This window comes from Oryctolagus cuniculus, chromosome 8 (assembly GCF_964237555.1).
Source record: "Oryctolagus cuniculus chromosome 8, mOryCun1.1, whole genome shotgun sequence".
Taxonomy (NCBI): Eukaryota; Metazoa; Chordata; class Mammalia; order Lagomorpha; family Leporidae; genus Oryctolagus; species Oryctolagus cuniculus.
Genome location: NC_091439.1, coordinates 66,182,896 through 66,201,193, shown reverse-complemented (window position 1 = coordinate 66,201,193; position 18,298 = coordinate 66,182,896).

Sequence of the window (18,298 nt, the reverse complement as noted above, 5' to 3'; positions counted from 1 at the left end):
ATGGCATTGGTACATGCCACCTTGATGGGATTGAATTGGAATCCCCTGGTATTTTTCTAACTCAACCATTTGGGGCAAGTCAGCTTGAGCATGTCCCAAATTATACATCTCTTCCCTCTCTTATTCCCACTCTTAGACAACATAAACTTTAAAACAAAAACTGTTAAGAGAGACAAAGAGGGGTACTATGTAATGATTAAGGGATCAATTCAACAGGAAGATAAAACGATTATCAATGTATATGCACCTAATTACAGGGCACTGGTTTATTTAAAAGGTATGTTAAGGGACTTAAAGGGAGACTTAGACCTCAATACAATAGTACTGGGGGACTTCAATACTCCACTCTCAGAAATAGACAGATCAACAGGACAGAAGATCAACAAGGATACAGAGATTTAAACAACACTATAGCACAAATGGATCTAACAGATATCTACAGAACTTTCAATCCTACACATAAAGAATTTACATTCTTCTCAGAAGTACAGGGAACCTTCTCTAGGATTGACCACATACTAGGCCATAAAGCAAGTCTCAGCAAATTCAAAAGAATTAGAATCATACGATGCAGCTTCTCAGACCATAGTGGAATGAAGTTGGAAATTAGCATCTCAGGAATCCCTAGAGCATGTGCAAACACATGGAGATTGAACAACATGCTCCTGAATGAACAATGGGTCATAGAAGAAATCAAAAGAGAAATCAAAAATTTTTCAGGAAGTAAATGAGGATAACAGCAGAACATACAAAAACTTACGGGATACAGCAAAATCAGTGGTTTTGTGTGTGTGTGTGTGTGTGACAGGGAGAGTGGACAGTGAGAGAGAGAGACAGAGAGAAAGGTCTTCCTATGCTGTTGGTTCACCCTCCAATGGCTGCCATGGCTGGCGCTCTGCGGCCGGCGCACCGCGCTGATCCGATGGCAGGAGCCAGGTGCTTCTCCTGGTCTCCCATGGGGTGCAGGGCCCAAGGACATGGGCCATCCTCCACTGCACTCCCTGGCCACAGCAGAGAGCTGGCCTGGAAGAGGGGCAATCGGGACAGAATCCAGCGCCCCGACCGGGACTAGAACCCGGTGTGCCGGCGCCGCTAGGTAGAGGATTAGCCTATTGAGCTGCGGCGCCGGCCTCAAAATCAGTGTTAAGAGGAAAGTGTATAGCAATAGGTGCCTACATCAAGAAATTGTAAGGCACCAAATAAATGAGCTTTCAATTCAACTCAAGGATGTAGAAAATCTGCAGCAAACAAGACCCAAATCTAGTAGGAGAATATAAATAATTAAAATCAGAGAAGAAATCAACAGGATTGAATCCAAAAAAAAAATTACAAAAAAATCTGGCAAATGAGGAGCTGGTTTTTTTGAAAAAAATAAACAAAATTGACACCCCATTGGCCCAACTAACTAAAAGAAGAAGAGAAAAGACCCAAATCAATAAAATCAGAGATGAAAAAGGAAATGTAACATCATAAACCACAGAAATAAAAAGAATCATCAGAAATTACTACAAGGACTTGTATGCCAGCAAACAGGGAAACCTATCAGAAATGGATAGATTCCTGGACACATGCAACCTACCTAAATTGAACCAGGAAGACATCGAAAACCTAAACAGACCCATAACTGAGACAGAAATTGAAACAGTAATAAAGGCCCTCCCAACAAAGAAAAGCCCAGGACCAGATGGATTCACTGCTGAATTCTACCAGACATTTACAGAAGAACTGACTCCAATTCTCAAACTAGTCAGAACAATCGAAGAAGAGGGAGTCCTCCCAAATTCTTTTTATGAAGCCAGCATTACCTTAATCCCTAAGCCGGAAAAAGATGCAGCATTGAAAGAGAATTACAGACCAATATCCCTGATGAACATAGATGCAAAAATCCTCAATAAAATTCTGGTCAATAGACTGCAACAACACATCAGAAAGATCATCCACCCAGACCAAGTGGGATTTATCCCTGGCATGCAGGGATGGTTCAATGTGCACAAAACAATCAACGTGATAAACCACATTAACAGACTGCAGAAGAAAAGCCATAAGATTATCTCAATAGATGCCGAGAAAGCATTTGATAAAATACAACACCCGTTCATGATGAAAACTCTAAGCAAACTGGGTATGGAAGGAACATTCCTCAATACAATCAAAGCAATTTATGAAAATCCCACGGCCAGCATCCTATTGAATGGGGAAAAGTTGGAAGCATTTCCACTGAGATCTGGTACCAGACAGGGATGCCCACTCTCACCACTGCTATTCAATATAGTTCTGGAAGTTTTAGCCAGAGCTATTAGGCAAGAAAAAGAAATTAAAGGGATACAAATTGGGAAGGAAGAACTCAAACTATCCCTCTTTGCAGATGACATGATTCTTTACTTATGGGATCCAAAGAACTCTACTAAGAGACTATTGGAATTCATAGAAGAGTTTGGCAAAATAGTAGGATATAAATCAATGCACAAAAATCAACAGCCTTTGTATACACAGACAATGCCATGGCTGAGGAAGAACTTCTAAGATCAATCCCTTTAACAATAGCTACAAAAGCAATCAAATACCTTGGAATCAACTTAACCAAGGACGTTAAATGTCTCTACGGTGAAAATTACAAAACCTTAAAGAAAGAAATAGAAGAGGATGCCAAGAAATGGAAAAACATTCCATGCTCATGGATTGGAAGAATCAATATCATCAAAATGTCCATTCTCCCAAAAGCAATTTACAAATTCAATGTGATACCAATCAAAATACCAAAGACATTCTTCTCAGATCTGGCAAAAATGATGCTGAAATTCATATGGAGACACAGGAGACCTCGAATAGCTAAAACAATCTTGTACAACAAAAACAAAGCTGGAGGCATCACAATACCAGATTTCAGGACATACTACAGGGCAGTTGTAATCAAAACAGCATGGACCTGGTACAGAAACAGATGGACAGACCAGTGGAACAGAATAGAAACACCAGAAATCAATCCAAACATCTACAGCCAACTTATATTTGATCAAGGATGTAAAACCAATCCCTGGAGTAAGGAGTCTATTCAATAAATGGTGCTGGGAAAATTGGATTTCCACGTGCAGAAGCATGAAGCAAGACCTCTACCTTACACATTATACAAAAATCCACTCAACATGGATTAAAGACTTAAATCTTTGACCCGGCACCATCAAATTATTAGAGACATTGGAGAAACCCTGCAAGATATAGGCACAGGCAAAGACTTCTTGGAAAAGACCCCAGAAGCACAGGCAGTCAAAGCCAAAATTAACATTTGGGATTGCATTAAATTAAGAAGTTTCAGTACTTCAAAAGAAACAGTCAGGAAAGTGAAGAGACAACCAAGAATGGGAAAAAATATTTGCAAACTATGCAACAGATAAAGGGTTGATAACCAGAATCTACAAAGAAATCAAGAAACTCCACAACATCAAAACCAACAACCCACTTAAGAGATGGGCCAAGGACCTCAATAGACATTTTTCAAAAGAGGAAATCCAAATGGCCAACAGGCACATGAAAAAATGTTCAAGATCACTAGCAATCAGGGAAATGCAAATCAGAACCACAATGAGGTTTCACCTCACCCTGGTTAGAATGGCTCACATACAGAAATCTACCAACAACAGATGCTGGTGAGGATGTAGGGGAAAAGGGGCACTAACCCACTGTTGGTAGGAATGCAAACTGGTTAAGCCACTATGGCAGTCAGTTTGGAGATTCCTCAGAAACCTGAATATAACCCTACCATACAACCCAGCCATCCCACTCCTTGGAATTTACCCAAAGGAGTTTAAATTGGCAAACAAAAAAGCTGTCTGTACCTTAACGTTTATTGCAGCTCAATTCACAATAGCTAAGACCTGGAATCAACCCAAATGCCCATCAACAGAAGACTGGATAAAGAAATTATGGGACATGTACTTTATAGAATACTATACAGTAGTCAAAAACAATGAAACCCGGTCATTTACAACCAGATTGAGGAATCTGGAAAACATTATGCTGAATGAATTAAGCCAGTACCAGAAGGACAAATACCATATGTTCTCCCTGATCAGTGACAACTAACTGAGCACCAAAGGGGAAACCTGTTGAAGTGAAATGGACACTATGAGAAACAGTGACTTGTTCAGCTCTTGTCCTGACCGTTGATGTATAATTGAACACTTTATCCCTTTTAGTATTTTTTTCTAGTACTATTGGTTGAACTCTGTAATTAACACAGAATTATTCTTAGGTGTTTAAATTTTAACTGAAAAGTGATCCCTGTTAAATATAAGAGTGGGAATAACAGAGGGAGGAGATGTACAATTTGGGACATGCTCAATTGGACTTTCCCCAAATGGTGGAGTTAGAAACATACCAGGGGATTCCAATCCACTCCCATCTAGGTGGCATGTACCCCTGCCATCTCACTAGTCCAAGTGATCAATTTCAGTTCACAATTGATCACACTGATAGGTCTAAGTGTCAAAGGGATCACAGAAACTAGTGTCTGTGAATACTAACTGATAGAATCAAAAAGGGAGAGTCGATCAATCATGAGAAGTGGGAAACACAGCAGACTCATAGAATGGCAGGTGTTCCATATAGTACTCTGGCTTCAAAATCAGCCCTTAAGGCATTTGGATCTGGCTGAAGAGCCCATGAGAGCATTTTAGGCATGGAAAGCCAAAATACTCCGGCAAAAAATATAAAAACAAAAGCCAAAACAAAACAAACAACAACAACAAAAAACCTAAATGAAAGATCTCTGCTAGTGAGATACCAGTGGAAAGAATGGGCCATCAAAGAAGGAGGTACCTCTCTGAAGGGAGGAGAGAACTTCAACTTTGACTATGATGTTGTCTAAAGATCAGAGTCAGTGAATTCAACAGGCCTCCATAGCCTTGGCAGCTCATGACAAGAGCCTAGGTTGATTACTGGCGCCATAAACAATAGTGTCAAATTGTTAAGTCAACAACAGGAGTCACTGTATACTTAGTTCTCATGTAGGATCTGTCATTATGTGTTCTCCAATGTGAATTAATGCTATAACTAGTACTGAAACAGTATTTTATACTTTGTTTCACGTGGGTGTAACCTGATGAAATTTTTACTTAATATATACTAAATTGATCTTCTGTATATAATGATAATTGAAAATGAATCTTGATGTGAATGGAATGGGAGAGGGAGCAGGAGATGGGAGGGGTGCAAGTGGGAGGGAAAATATGGGGGAGAAATTGTAATCCATAAACTGTACTTTGGAAATTTATATTTACTAAATAAAAGTTAAAAAAAGAAATCAGTTGTATTAAAAAAAAGAAACCTCAGTATAACCCTACCATACAACCCAGACATCACACTCCTTGGAATTTACCCAAAGTAAATTAAATTGTCAAATAAAAGAGTTGTCTGCACCTCACTGTTTATTGCAGGTCAATTCACAATAGCTAAGACCTGGAATCAACCTATATGCCAAAACAGAAGACTGGATAAAGAAATTATGGGATATGTACTCTTTAGAATACTACACAGTGGTAAAAAAAAAAAACAAACAATGATATCCTGTCATTTGCAACAAAATGGAGGAATCTGGAACACATCATGCTGAGTGAATTAAGCCAGTCCCAAATGGACAAATATCATACATTCTCCCTGATCGGTGACAACTAACCGTGTTCCAAAAAGGAAACCTGTTGAAGTGAAATGGACACTATGAGAAACAGTGACTTGATCACCCCTTGTCCTGACCGTTGATATACAATTTAATACTTTATCCCTTTTTTTTGTTCTACTTAATACTATTGGTTGAGCTATGTAAGTAACACACAGTTATTCTTAGGTATTTAAATATAACTGAAAAGTGATCCCTGTTAAATATAAGAGTAGGAATAACAGAGGGAGGAGATGTACAATCTGGGATATGCTCAATCGGACTTGCCCCAAATGGTTGAGTTAGAAATGTGCCAGGGGATTCCGATACAATCCCATCAAGGTTGCATCTACCAATGCCATCTCAATAGTCCAAGTGGTCAATTTCAGTTCACAATTGATCATACTGATAGGTCTAAGCATCAAAGGGATCACACAAACAAGACTAGTGTCTGCTAATACTAAGTGATAGAATCAAAAAGGGAGAGAACGATCCAACATGGGAAGCGAGATACACAGCAGACTCATAGAATGGCGGATGTCCTAAACAGCACTCTGGCCTCATAATCAGCCCTTAAGGCATTTGGATCTGGCTGAGGAGCCCATGAGATTATTTTAGGCATGGAAAGCCAAGACACTCTTGAAAAAAAAAAAAAACTAAATGAAAGATCTCTGCTAGTGAAATCCTAGTAGAAAGAATGGGGCCATCAAAGAAGGAGGTACCTTTCTCTGAAGGGAGGAGAGAACTTCCACTTTGACTATGACCCTGTTAGAATAAGATCAAAGTCAGTGAACTCAAGAGGCCTCCATAGCCTTGGCAGCTCATGACAAGAGCCTAGGGTGATTACTGATGCCATAAACAAGAGTGTCAGTTGTTAAATCAACAACAGGAGTCACTGTGTACTTACTCCCAATGTAGGATCTCTGTCCTTAATGTGTTGTACTATGTGATTTAATGGTATAACTAGTACTCAAACAGTATTTTATACTTTATGTTTCATGTGGGTGCAAACTGTTCAAATCTTTACTTAGTATATACTAAGTTTATCTTCTGTATATAAAGATAATTGAAAATGAATTTTGATGTGAATGGGATGAGATAGGGAGCGGGAGATGGGATGGTTGGGGGTGGGAGGGAGGTTATGGGGGGAAAAAGTGCTGTAATCCGTAATTTGTACTTTGGAAATTTATATTTATTAAATGAAAGTTATAAAAAAGAATGAATTTGTACTTATTTTTATTTTCAGCCTGTCATGGCCTGATACTTTCATGTAAAATTACTGAACGTCCCATAATGCTATTAAGCAATATAAATGAAGTTCATTCTCCACAGGTTCTGTTGTTTCCTGGGGTACTCTTGTTTGTTAATACAATTTCATTTCATTTTAGAATATTTGCAGCAGGGTTAAGAAAATGTGAAGAAATTCAGAATAGTTCTAAAGAGCATAGGGAAAAGTCTTCATGACTAGTTTTTCTTATAAAGGTTCTCCATTTCCTGTCTTCATTTCCTGAAATCCCCTGTGTCTGCCTCTGCTTGTGTTTTCCCCAAATAGTGGCTATGGCAGCACACAAGACCTGAGAAACCCATCACTGGAGGTTTCACTGCCTGGATCTACCTTCCCCAAGGACTCATTTCACTTAGTCTGTGTTACATGGTTGGGAGTTCTGGAGATACCCCAAAGGCTCCAGTTGATATGCACCAGTTTCAGGAATATGAAAAAGAATGTCCTATAAAATTATATTCATGCATCTCTCAAAAATGGTTTGTAGGGCAGTTGCTTTAGAGTCTAAGAACAAAGTGGAACTGGATCCTTCTTTTTGGTTCTTCTGAGTTATATTTCTGCTGGTTTGGACTTACCACACCTTTTGCTGTTCAGTTTGTTTTTCACTGTTAGGCTGAGTTTGTCTTGTGTATCCCACATACACATACTAGTATCCAAAGGATAAACATTGAATCTCTAAGATTTGGTTCTGTAAAACTTGAGTGAGGAGAGGAAGAGAGGATACTTCAGTTGCCACATAATGAGCATGAGGCCACCATACACCTTCCACAAGTGTACAAGTCATGAGATCTATGCTGAGTGAAGTTCTCTTGGGTCAGCCAGAGCACTCATAATGGATCTGCTTGACACATCAGTGGCAGTTCTCTGATTTCCTGGAAGGAGACTTTGAAATTACTTTTTAAAAATATTTTATTTATTTATTTGAGAGGCATAGTGACAGACACAGGGAGAGAGAGAGAGAGAAAGATCTTCCATCTGCTGATTCACTCTCCAAATGGCCACAATGGCCAGAGCTGGGCTGATCCCAAGCAAGGATCCAGGAGCTTCATCTGGGTCTCCCACGTGGGTGCAGGGGCCCAAGCACTTGGGCCATCTTCTATTGTTTTACCAAGCCATAGTATAGAGCTGGATTGGAAGAGGAGCAACCGGGACACGAACCAGTGCCCATATGAGATTCCAGCTCTGCAGGCAGTTCAGCCCCCTATGCCACAGCACCAGGCCCAAATGCCTGTTTTAAGGACATGAGAAAATTCAAAGGAAATGAAATTGGCAAACAAACAAGCTGTCTGCACATTAATGTTTATTGCAGCTCAATTCACAATAGCTAAGACCTGGAACCAACACAAATGCCCATCAACAGTAGACTGGATAAAGAAACTATGGGACATGTGTAGGGATGTCATGGATGATGTAGTTTCTGGATCACATGCTGCAGTAGCAGTAACCCGACAATTTAGACAGAACATGAGGGGACGTATATGCTTTAGATGTGGTCGAGAAGGGCATCTAATGAGGGAATGTAGGGCCAGATTTCCAGCCCGAGATCGGCAGGGCATAGAGAACTCGAGAAGACCAGGCCTTTGCCCACGCTGTAGAAGAGGAAATCATTGGGTCAGTGAATGTTACTTTAAAATAAACAGCGCAGGCAATCCCCAGAGGATGCCAAATGAGCCGGGCCCCATAAGAAGATCAGGTGTATATGGTCAACAGCAAAAAAACGGAATGTGGGCCCCTGCACCCCGGGGCCAAAACAATCGGTGGGTGCCACGGTCCCAAAACCAAATATTTACCGCGCAGAGTTACGAGCCACCGAATATTCGGTACTGACACCTCAAATGGGGCCACAAGCCATAGAGGTGAGGGCAGAAACAATTTCAGCGGAGCATAACGGACTTGGAATAATCGTAGGAAAAGAAACAAATGCTTTGAGAGGCCTAATGGTCATCACCGGAGTCATTCAATTACCTTGTGATAAGTTAAAAGTGCTAATACAATCTACAAAGGGTATTATTCAAATCAAACCAGAAGAACCTGTGGCTCAAATACTGATCATGATTGGAGCGCAGGATGTTAATGGACCCCAAGGGGAGAAATTTGCAGCCTTGTCCCTATCTCTAGCAGATCGACCTCTGTGGACCTTAACCATTAGAGGAAAGTCAATTCAGGGCCTGCTAGACACAGGTGCGGATGTAAGTATAATTTCGGAAAATGATTGGCCGAAGTCATGGCCCCTTCAGCCAGGAGCTTCTTCCAGGTCTCCCACATGGGTGCAGTGGCCCAAGCACTTGGACCATCTTCCACAGTGCCTTCATTAATTTTTGAGGACTTGTGGAGGCTGCCATCAGTTGCCAGTTTCTGATAGTCTACATTCTTATTCATTAAGGAAGAGACACCAGCTCTTTGCTGAATAACCATATAATTCCTCATGCATTAAACAGAGCATATCAAAAGTTCCCAGTTAATACCTCCTTCCTAGCTTCTAATTTTCTTCCCCCGCGGCTTTTTTCCTAGGTTCTGACTAGCTTTTCACCGGCACTCTTTCCGTCCGGCCTTCCCCTAGGCTCTTTGCTAGTCTCTCTCTCCAGTAATTTCCCACTTCTTCCCGGTCTTTCCCTCCTAGGTTTCCGATCCGAGTCACGGCACCACTTGCTGCTCCTCCGCACGCGGAGGAGCCGCACCGGACCGGGCGCTTGTTGTTCCCTTTTTTTACAAGTCCTTTCTATAGTAAAGTAAGAATAAGTAAACAGCAAACTCCCAAAGCAAGAATGAGTAGAGAGAAATGAGAAAGAACGAAGTAACGAACTTCCCCGCGAACTCTCCAACGCACTCTCCAACCAACCCACCCCACCATGCCGTCTCTCTCCTCCTATATAGTCCTCTCCACCAATCCCAACTCGGCTGCCCACACGCCGAGCACGCCGCTCTCCTCCAATCAGGAGCAGCTCCTGCAGCTTGTCAAGTTGGTGAGAGGCAGCTGGGTAGAAGCTGTTTACTTCTCTCCCAGCGCCATATTGTGGGAGAGCAGATGCATAGAATAAATCTTAATTCCAGTAACAGTATAGTCCGAATTGCTCCCCACAACATGTACTCTATAGAATACTATACAGCAGTTAAAAACAACAAAATCCAGTCATTTGCAACAAGATGGAGGAATCTGGAAAACAGTATGCGGAGTGAATTAAGCCAGTCCCAAACGAACAAATATCATATGTTCTCCCTGATCGGTGACAACTAACTGAGCACCAAAGGGGAAACCTGTTGAAGTGAAATGGACACTATGAGAAACAGTGACTTGATCAGCTCTTGTCCTGACTGTTGATGTACAATGTAATACTTTATCCATTTTAGTATTTTCTCTTTGTTTTGTTCTAGTACCATTGGTTGAACTCTGTCAAATTGTTAAGTCAACAACATGAGTCACTGTGTACTTACTTCTCAAGTGGGATCTGTCCTTAGTGTGTTGTTCCATGTGAATTAATGCTATAACTAGTACTGAAACAGTATTTTACACTTTGTGTTTCTGTGTGGGTGCAAACTGATGAAATGTTTACTTTTTTTTTCTTTTTTTTTTTTTTAACTTTTATTTAATGAATATACGTTTCCAAAGTACGAATAATGGATTACTATGGCTTCCCCCCCATACCGTCCCTCCCACCCACAACCCTCCCCTTTCCCACTCCCTCTCCCCTTCCATTCACATCAAGATTCATTTTCGATTATCTTAATATACAGAAGATCAGCTTAGTATACATTAAGTAAGGATTTCAACAGTTTGCTCCCACACATATTGTCATGTTTAATCCCAGTGAGAGTCAAGTTGGGAGTTGATAGTTTCTTTTCTTTTCTTTTTTTTTTTTTTTTTTTTTTTTTTTTTTTTTTTACAGAGGATCAGTTTAGTATGCATTAAGTAAAGATTTCAACAGTTTGCACCCCCATAGAAACACAAAGTGAAATATATTATTTGAGTACTCGTTATAGCATTAAATCTCAATGCACAGCACATTAAGGACAGAGATCCTACATGAGGAGTAAGTGCACAGTGACTCCTGTTGTTGACTTTACCAATTGACACTCCTGTCTATGGCATCAGTAATCTCCCTATGCTCCAGTCATGAGTTTCCAAGGCTATGGAAGCCCCTTGAGTTCTCCGACTCTTATCTTGTTTAGACAAGGTCATAGTCAAAGTGGAGGTTCTCTCCTCCCTTCAGAGAAAGGTACCTCCTTCTTTGAAGACCTGTTCTTTCCACTGAGATCTCACTCACAGAGATCTTTTGCCAGAGTGTCTTGGCTTTCCATGCCTGAAATACTCTCATGGGCTTTTCAGCCAGATCTGAATGCCTTTAGGGCTGATTCTGAGGCCAGAGTGCTATTTAGGGCATCTGCCATTCTATGAGTCTGCTGAGTATCTCACTTCCCATGTTGCATCACTCTCCCCTTTATTTATTCTATCGGTTAGTGTTAGCAGGTACTAGACTTGCTTATGTGCTCCCTTTGACTCTTAGTCCTTTCATTATGATCAATTGCGAACTGAAATTGATCACTTGGACTAGTGAGATGGCATTGGTACATGCCACCTTGATGGGATTAAATTGGAGTCCCCTGGTATGTTTCTAACTCTACCATTTGGGGCAAGTCAGCTTGAGCATGTCCCAACTTATATATCTCTTCCCTCTCTTATTCCTACTCTTATGTTTAACAGGGATCACATTTCAGTTAAATTTCAACACTTAAGAATAACTGTGTATTAATTACAGAATTAAATCAGTCATATTAAGTAGAACAGACAAAAAACTACTAAGAGTGATAATGTATTAAGTTGTTCATTAACAGTCAGGGCTATGCTGATCAAGTCACCGTTTCCCATAGTGTCCCTTTCACTTCAACAAGTTTCCTTTTTGGTGTTCAGTCAGTTGTCACCGATCAGGGAGAACATATGGTATTTGTCCCTTTGGGACTGGCTTATTTCACTCAGCATGATGTGTTCCAGATTCCTCCATTTTGTTGCAAATGACTGGATTTCGTTGTTTCTTACTGCAGTATAGTATTCTAAAGAGTACATATCCCATAATTTCTTTATCCAGTCTACCGTTGATGGGCATTTAGGTTGGTTCCAGGTCTTAGCTATTGTGAATTGTGCTGCAATAAACATTAGGCTGCAGACCGCTTTTTTGTTTGCCAATTTAAACTCCTTTGGGTAAATTCCAAGGAGTGGGATGGCTGGGTCGAACGGTAGGGTTATCTTCAGGTTTCTGAGGAATCTCCAGACTGATTTCCATAGTGGCTTGACCAGTTTGCATTCCCACCAACAGTGGGTTAGTGTCCCTTTTTCCCCACATCCTCGCCAGCATCTGTTGTTGGTAGATTTCTGCATGTGAGCCATTCTAACCGGGGTGAGGTGGAACCTCATTGTGGTTTTGATTTGCATTTCTCTGATTGCTAATGACCTTGAACATTTTTTCATGTGCCTGTTGGCCATTTGGATTTCCTCTTTTGAAAAATGTCTATTGAGGTCCTTGGCCCATCTCTTAATTGGGTTGTTGGTTTTGTTTTTGTGGAGTTTCTTGATCTCTTTGTAGATTCTGGTTATTAACCCTTTATCTGTTGCATAGTTTGCAAATATTTTTTCCCATTCTGACGGTTGTCTCTTCACTCTCCTGACTGTTTCTTTTGCAGTACAGAAACTTCTCAATTTGATGCAATCCCAATAGTTAATTTTGGCTTTGACTGCCTGTGCCTCCCGGGTCTTTTCCAGAAACTCTTTGCCTGTGCCAATATCTTGAAGGGTTTCTCCAATGTTCTCTAGTAACTTGATGGTGTCAGGTCGTAGATTTAGGTCTTTAATCCATGTTGAGTGGATTTTTGTGTAAGGTGTAAGGTAGGGGTCTTGCTTCATGATTCTGCACGTGGAAATCCAATTTTCCCAGCACCATTTATTGAATAGACTGTCCTTGCTCAAGGAATTAGTTTTAGATCCTTGATCAAATATAAGTTGGCTGTAGATGTTTGGGTTGATTTCTGGTGTTTCAATTCTGTTCCATTGGTCTATCCTTCTGTTTCTGTACCAGTACCATGCTGTTTTGATTACAACTGCCCTGTAGTATGTCCTGAAATCTGGTATTGTGATGCCTCCGGCTTTGTTTTTGTTGTACAAGATTGCTTTAGCTATTCGAGGTCTCTTGTGCCTCCATATAAATTTCAGCACCAATTTTTCCAGATCTGAGAAGAAGGTCTTCGGTATCTTGATTGGTATTGCATTGAATCTATAAATTGCTTTTGGGAGAATGGACATTTTGATGATATTGATTCTTCCAATCCATGAGCATGGAAGATTTTTCCATTTCTTGGTATCCTCTTCTATTTCTTTCTTTAAGGTTTTGTAATTTTCATCGTAGAGATCTTTAACGTCCTTGGTTAAGTTTATTCCAAGGTATTTGATTGTTTTTGTAGCTATTGTGAATGGGATTGATCTTCGAAGTTCTTCCTCAGCCATGGCATTGTCTGTGTATACAAAGGCTGTTGATTTTTGTGCATTGATTTTATACCCTGCTACTTTGCCAAACTCTTCTATGAGTTCCAATAGTCTCTTGGTAGTGTTCTTTGGGTCCCCTAAATAAAGAATCATGTCATCTGCAAAGAGGGATAGTTTGAGTTCTTCCTTCCCAATTTGTATCCCTTTAATTTCTTTTTCTTGCCTAATAGCTCTGGCTAGAACCTCCAGAACTATATTGAATAGCAGTGGTGAGAGTGGACATCCCTGTCTGGTCCCAGATCTCAGTGGAAATGCTTCCAACTTTTCCCCATTCAATAAGATGTTGGCTGTGGGTTTTTCATAGATTGCTTTGATTGTATTGAGGAATGTTCCTTCCAAACCCAGTTTGCTTAGAGTTTTCATCATGAACGGGTGTTGTATTTTATCAAATGCTTTCTCGGCATCTATTGAGAGAATCATATGGTTTTTCTTCTGCAGTCTGTTAATGTGGTGTATCACATTGATTGTCTTGCGCACATTAAACCATCCCTGCATACCAGGGATAAATCCCACTTGGTCTGGGTGGATGATCTTTCTGATGTGTTGTTGCATTCTATTGGCGAGAATTTTATTGAGGATTTTTGCATCTATGTTCATCAGGGATATTGGTCTGTAATTCTCTTTCAGTGCTGCATCTTTTCCCGGCTTAGGAATTAAGGTGATGCTGGCTTCATAGAAAGAATTTGGGAGGATTCCCTCTTCTTCAATTGTTCTGAATAGTTTGAGAAGAATTGGAGTTAGTTCTTCTTTAAATGTCTGGTAGAATTCAGCAGTGAATCCATCTGGTCCTGGGCTTTTCTTTGTTGGGAGGGCCTTTATTACTGTTTCAATTTCTGTCTCAGTTATGGGTCTGTTTAGGTTTTCGATGTCTTCCTGGTTCAATTTAGGTAGGTTGCATGTGTCCAGGAATCTATCCATTTCTGATAGGTTTCCCTGTTTGCTGGCATACAAGTCCTTGTAGTAATTTCTGATGATTCTTTTTATTTCTGTGGTGTCTGTTGTTACATTTCCTTTTTCATCTCTGATTTTATTGATTTGGGTCTTTTCTCTTCTTTTTTTAGTTAGTTGGGCCAATGGGGTGTCAATTTTGTTTATTTTTTCAAAAAACCAGCTCCTCGTTTGGCTGATTTTTTGTAATGTTTTTCTTGATTCAATCCTGTTGATTTCTTCTCTGATTTTAATTATTTCTCTTCTCCTACTAGATTTGGGTCTGGTTTGCTGTAGGTTTTCTAGATCCTTGAGGTGAATAGAAAGCTCATCTATTTGGTGCCTTTCCAATTTCTTGATGTAGGCACCTATTGATATAAACTTTCCTCTTAACACTGCTTTTGCTGCGTCCCATAAGTTTTGGTATGTTGTGCTGTTATCCTCATTTACTTCCAGAAAGTTTTTGATTTCTCTTTTGATTTCTTCTATGACCCATTGTTCATTCAGGAGCATGTTGTTCAATCTCCATGTGTTTGCGTATGCTCTAGGGATTCCTGAGTTGTTCATTTCCAACTTCATTCCTTTATGGTCTGAGAAGCTGCATGGTATGATTCTAATTCTTTTGAATTTGCTGAGACTTGCTTTATGGCCTAGTATGTGGTCAATCCTAGAGAAGGTTCCATGTACTGCTGAGAAGAATGTATAATCTTTAGCTGTAGGATTGAAAGTTCTGTATATATCTGTTAGATCCATTTGGGCTATAGTGTCGTTTAAATCTACTGTATCCTTGTTGATCTTCTGTCCTATTGATCTGTCTATTTCTGAGAGTGGAGTATTGAAGTCCCCCAGTACTATTGTATTGGGGTCTAAGTCTCCCTTTAAGTCCGTTAACAAATCTTTTAGATAAACCGGTGCCCTGTAGTTAGGTGCATATACATTGATAATTGTTATATCTTCCTGTTGAATTGATCCCTTAATCATTATGTAGTGTCCCTCTTTGTCTCTCTTAATGGTTTTTGTGGTAAAGTTTATGGTGTCTGATATTAAGATGGCTACGCCTGCTCTTTTTTCATTTCTGTTGGCATGGTATATCTTTTTCCAGCCTTTCACTTTCAGTCTGTATGGATCTTTGTTGGAAAGATGTGTTTCTTGTAAGCAGCAAATAGATGGGTTTTGTTTTTTAACCCAATCAGCCAAACGGTGTCTTTTAACTGGACAGTTCAGGCCATTCACGTTCAATGTGACTAATGATAAGTGGTAACTTTGCCCTGCCATTTGCCAAAGATAAGTTCTAATATATGCTTTGAATTCCCTGTGATCTTTTGCTGTGAGCTTTCCTTCCTTGGTTTCCTTCCTTTACCTTCTTTCATATTGATGACCGTGTTTCTTTGTTTCTGTGTGTAACACATCTTTAAGCATCTTTTGCAGGGCTGGACGAGTGGCAACAAATTCTTTCAATTTCTGTTTGTTATGAAAAGTCTTTATTTCACCTTCATTCACAAATGATAGCTTTGCAGGATATAATATTCTGGGCTGGCAGTTGTTCTCTCTTAGTACCTGGGCTATATCTTGCCATTCCCTCCTAGCTTGTAGAGTTTCTGATGAGAAGTCAGCTGTGAGTCTGATTGGAGATCCTCTGAGAGTAATCTGACATTTCTCTCTTGCACATTTTAGGATCTTTTCTTTATGTTTCACTGTGGAGAGTTTAATTACAACGTGCCGTGGTGAGGGTCTCTTTTGGTCGTGTTTATTAGGGGTTCTGTGAGCTTCCTGTACTAGGATTTCTCTGTCCTTCTCCAAACCTGGGAAATTTTCTGCTAATATCTCACTAAAAAGGCCTTCTAATCCTTTCTCCCTCTCCATGCCTTCAGGAACTCCTAGAACCCGAATGTTGGGTTTTTTAATAGTATCCTGAAGATTCCCGACAATATGTTTTAGATTCCTAATTTCCTCTTCTTTTCTTTGGTCTGACTGTATCCTTTCCTGTTCTCTGTCTTCTAAGTCTGATATTCTCTCTTCTGCTTCTCCCATTCTGTTTGTAAGGCTCTCTATTGTGTTTTTCATTTGATCTATTGAATTCTTCACTTCAGTCACTATCCCAGTTTCCTGTTGTACTAGTTGTTTCGTTTCATTTTGATTCCTCCTTAATATTTCATTTTCACGAGAGAGATTTTCTATCTTGTCCATTAAGGATTTCTGTAGTTCAAGAATTTGTTTTTGAGAACTTCTTAATGTTCTTATCAATTTTTTGAGATCTGCTTCTTGCATTTCTTCTATGTCATCATCCTCATAATCTTGAATTGGGGTGTCTTTTTCATTTGAGGGCTTCATGGTGACTTCCTTGTTTTTATTACCTTGGTTTTTGCGTTTGTTATTTGTCATATTGGAGATATTTGGTTTCTTCACTGTGGTGCTTTTTCTTGTTATACTATGACTCTAGATTAAGTGGACTATCTGTTTTTGATGGAGCCTTAGGGCTTGAGATGGGTGTGGCCTGAGAGCTCTGTTTGGTGTGCCAAAGGTGACACTCCCAGGTTAGGTGTGGTAAACCTCTCTCTCTCTCTCTCTCTCTCTCTTTTTTTTTTTGATTCAACAGGGAAGTTATTCTGCACAGCTGAACAAAGTTGGAGGTAGTTAGCAGGCAAATGATATACCCACAGGAGCCAGAGATCAGAAGCTCTTTCCCAAGGACCACACAGGGAATCTGTTCGGCCCTTAGAGTGGGCTCAAATTCTCCTTCAGTCTCCCACTGGGTTGCCAAAGTTACGGAATTGTAGCGTCTCTGGAGAGTGCTCACGTGAATTCCGTGAGTTCTCTCCCCCACCGTCTCTTTTTTCACAGTCTCAGTTCAGTAGCACCATAAATTTACTAAGTCCTAATCTCCTGTTAATTCGCCCCACCCAGAGTCAGGTTTTACTGCTAGGCTCAGGGCCGGTGCAGACCTGAGGTCGCTCTGCTTATGACGTATGTCCAAGATGGCGCCTGCTCTTTGTCTTGCTCGCCCTTGAGAGGTGAGCGGAGAGAGAGAAACCCGTGTCCATACCAGTCACCTTTTTTTTTTTCCCTCTCTCTCTCTTCCAGTTAGCTTGGTGAAGTCCCCCCCGCCCCGGGGGTCGTTCCCTCTAGTCTCCTCTCTCCGCTTGCCTGCCGGTGTCTCGGGTTATTGAGGTTCGGCTCACCTCGCGTTCCAGCGCTGGTGTGTTGAGTCTGCCGCTGATGTCCCGAACTGTGGGCTCCCACGCTCTCCACGCAGGTCTGCTCCCCTTCCAGCGCCGATGTGTGGACTCGGAGCCCTGGACTTCCCAAGTCTCCCCGCTGTTGCACTCCCCTTCGAGCACTTGCGCGCAGACCCTGCAGCTTGCGCAGCTCAGTCCCGCGGCTCGGTCGAAATGTTTACTTAATATATACTTAATCAATCTTCTGTATATAAAGAGAATTGAAAATGAATCTTGATGTGAATGGAATGGGAGAGGGAGCGGGAGATGCTAGGGGTGTGAGTGGGAGGGAAATTATGGGGGGGGGAGCCATTGTAATCCATTAACTGTACTTTGGAAATTTTATATTTACTAAAAAAAAAAAAAAAGGACATGGGTAAATTTCTAACCAAAAGATGCAGTCTCCATCTTTTTTTTTTTTTTTTTTTTTTTTAAGATTTGTTTATTTATTTGACAGGCAGAGTTACAGAGAGGCAGAGGTAGAGGCAGGATCCCGGAGCTTCCTCTGGGTTTCCCAAGCAGGTACAGGGGCCCAAGGACTTGGGCCATTTTCTACTGCTTTCTCAGGCCACAGCAGAGAGCTGGATCAAAAGTGGAGTAGCCAGGACTCTAACCGACGCCCACATGGGATGCTGGTCCTGCATGCAGCTGCCTTACCTGCCACACTAAAGTGCCAGATCCTGGTCTGCATCTTG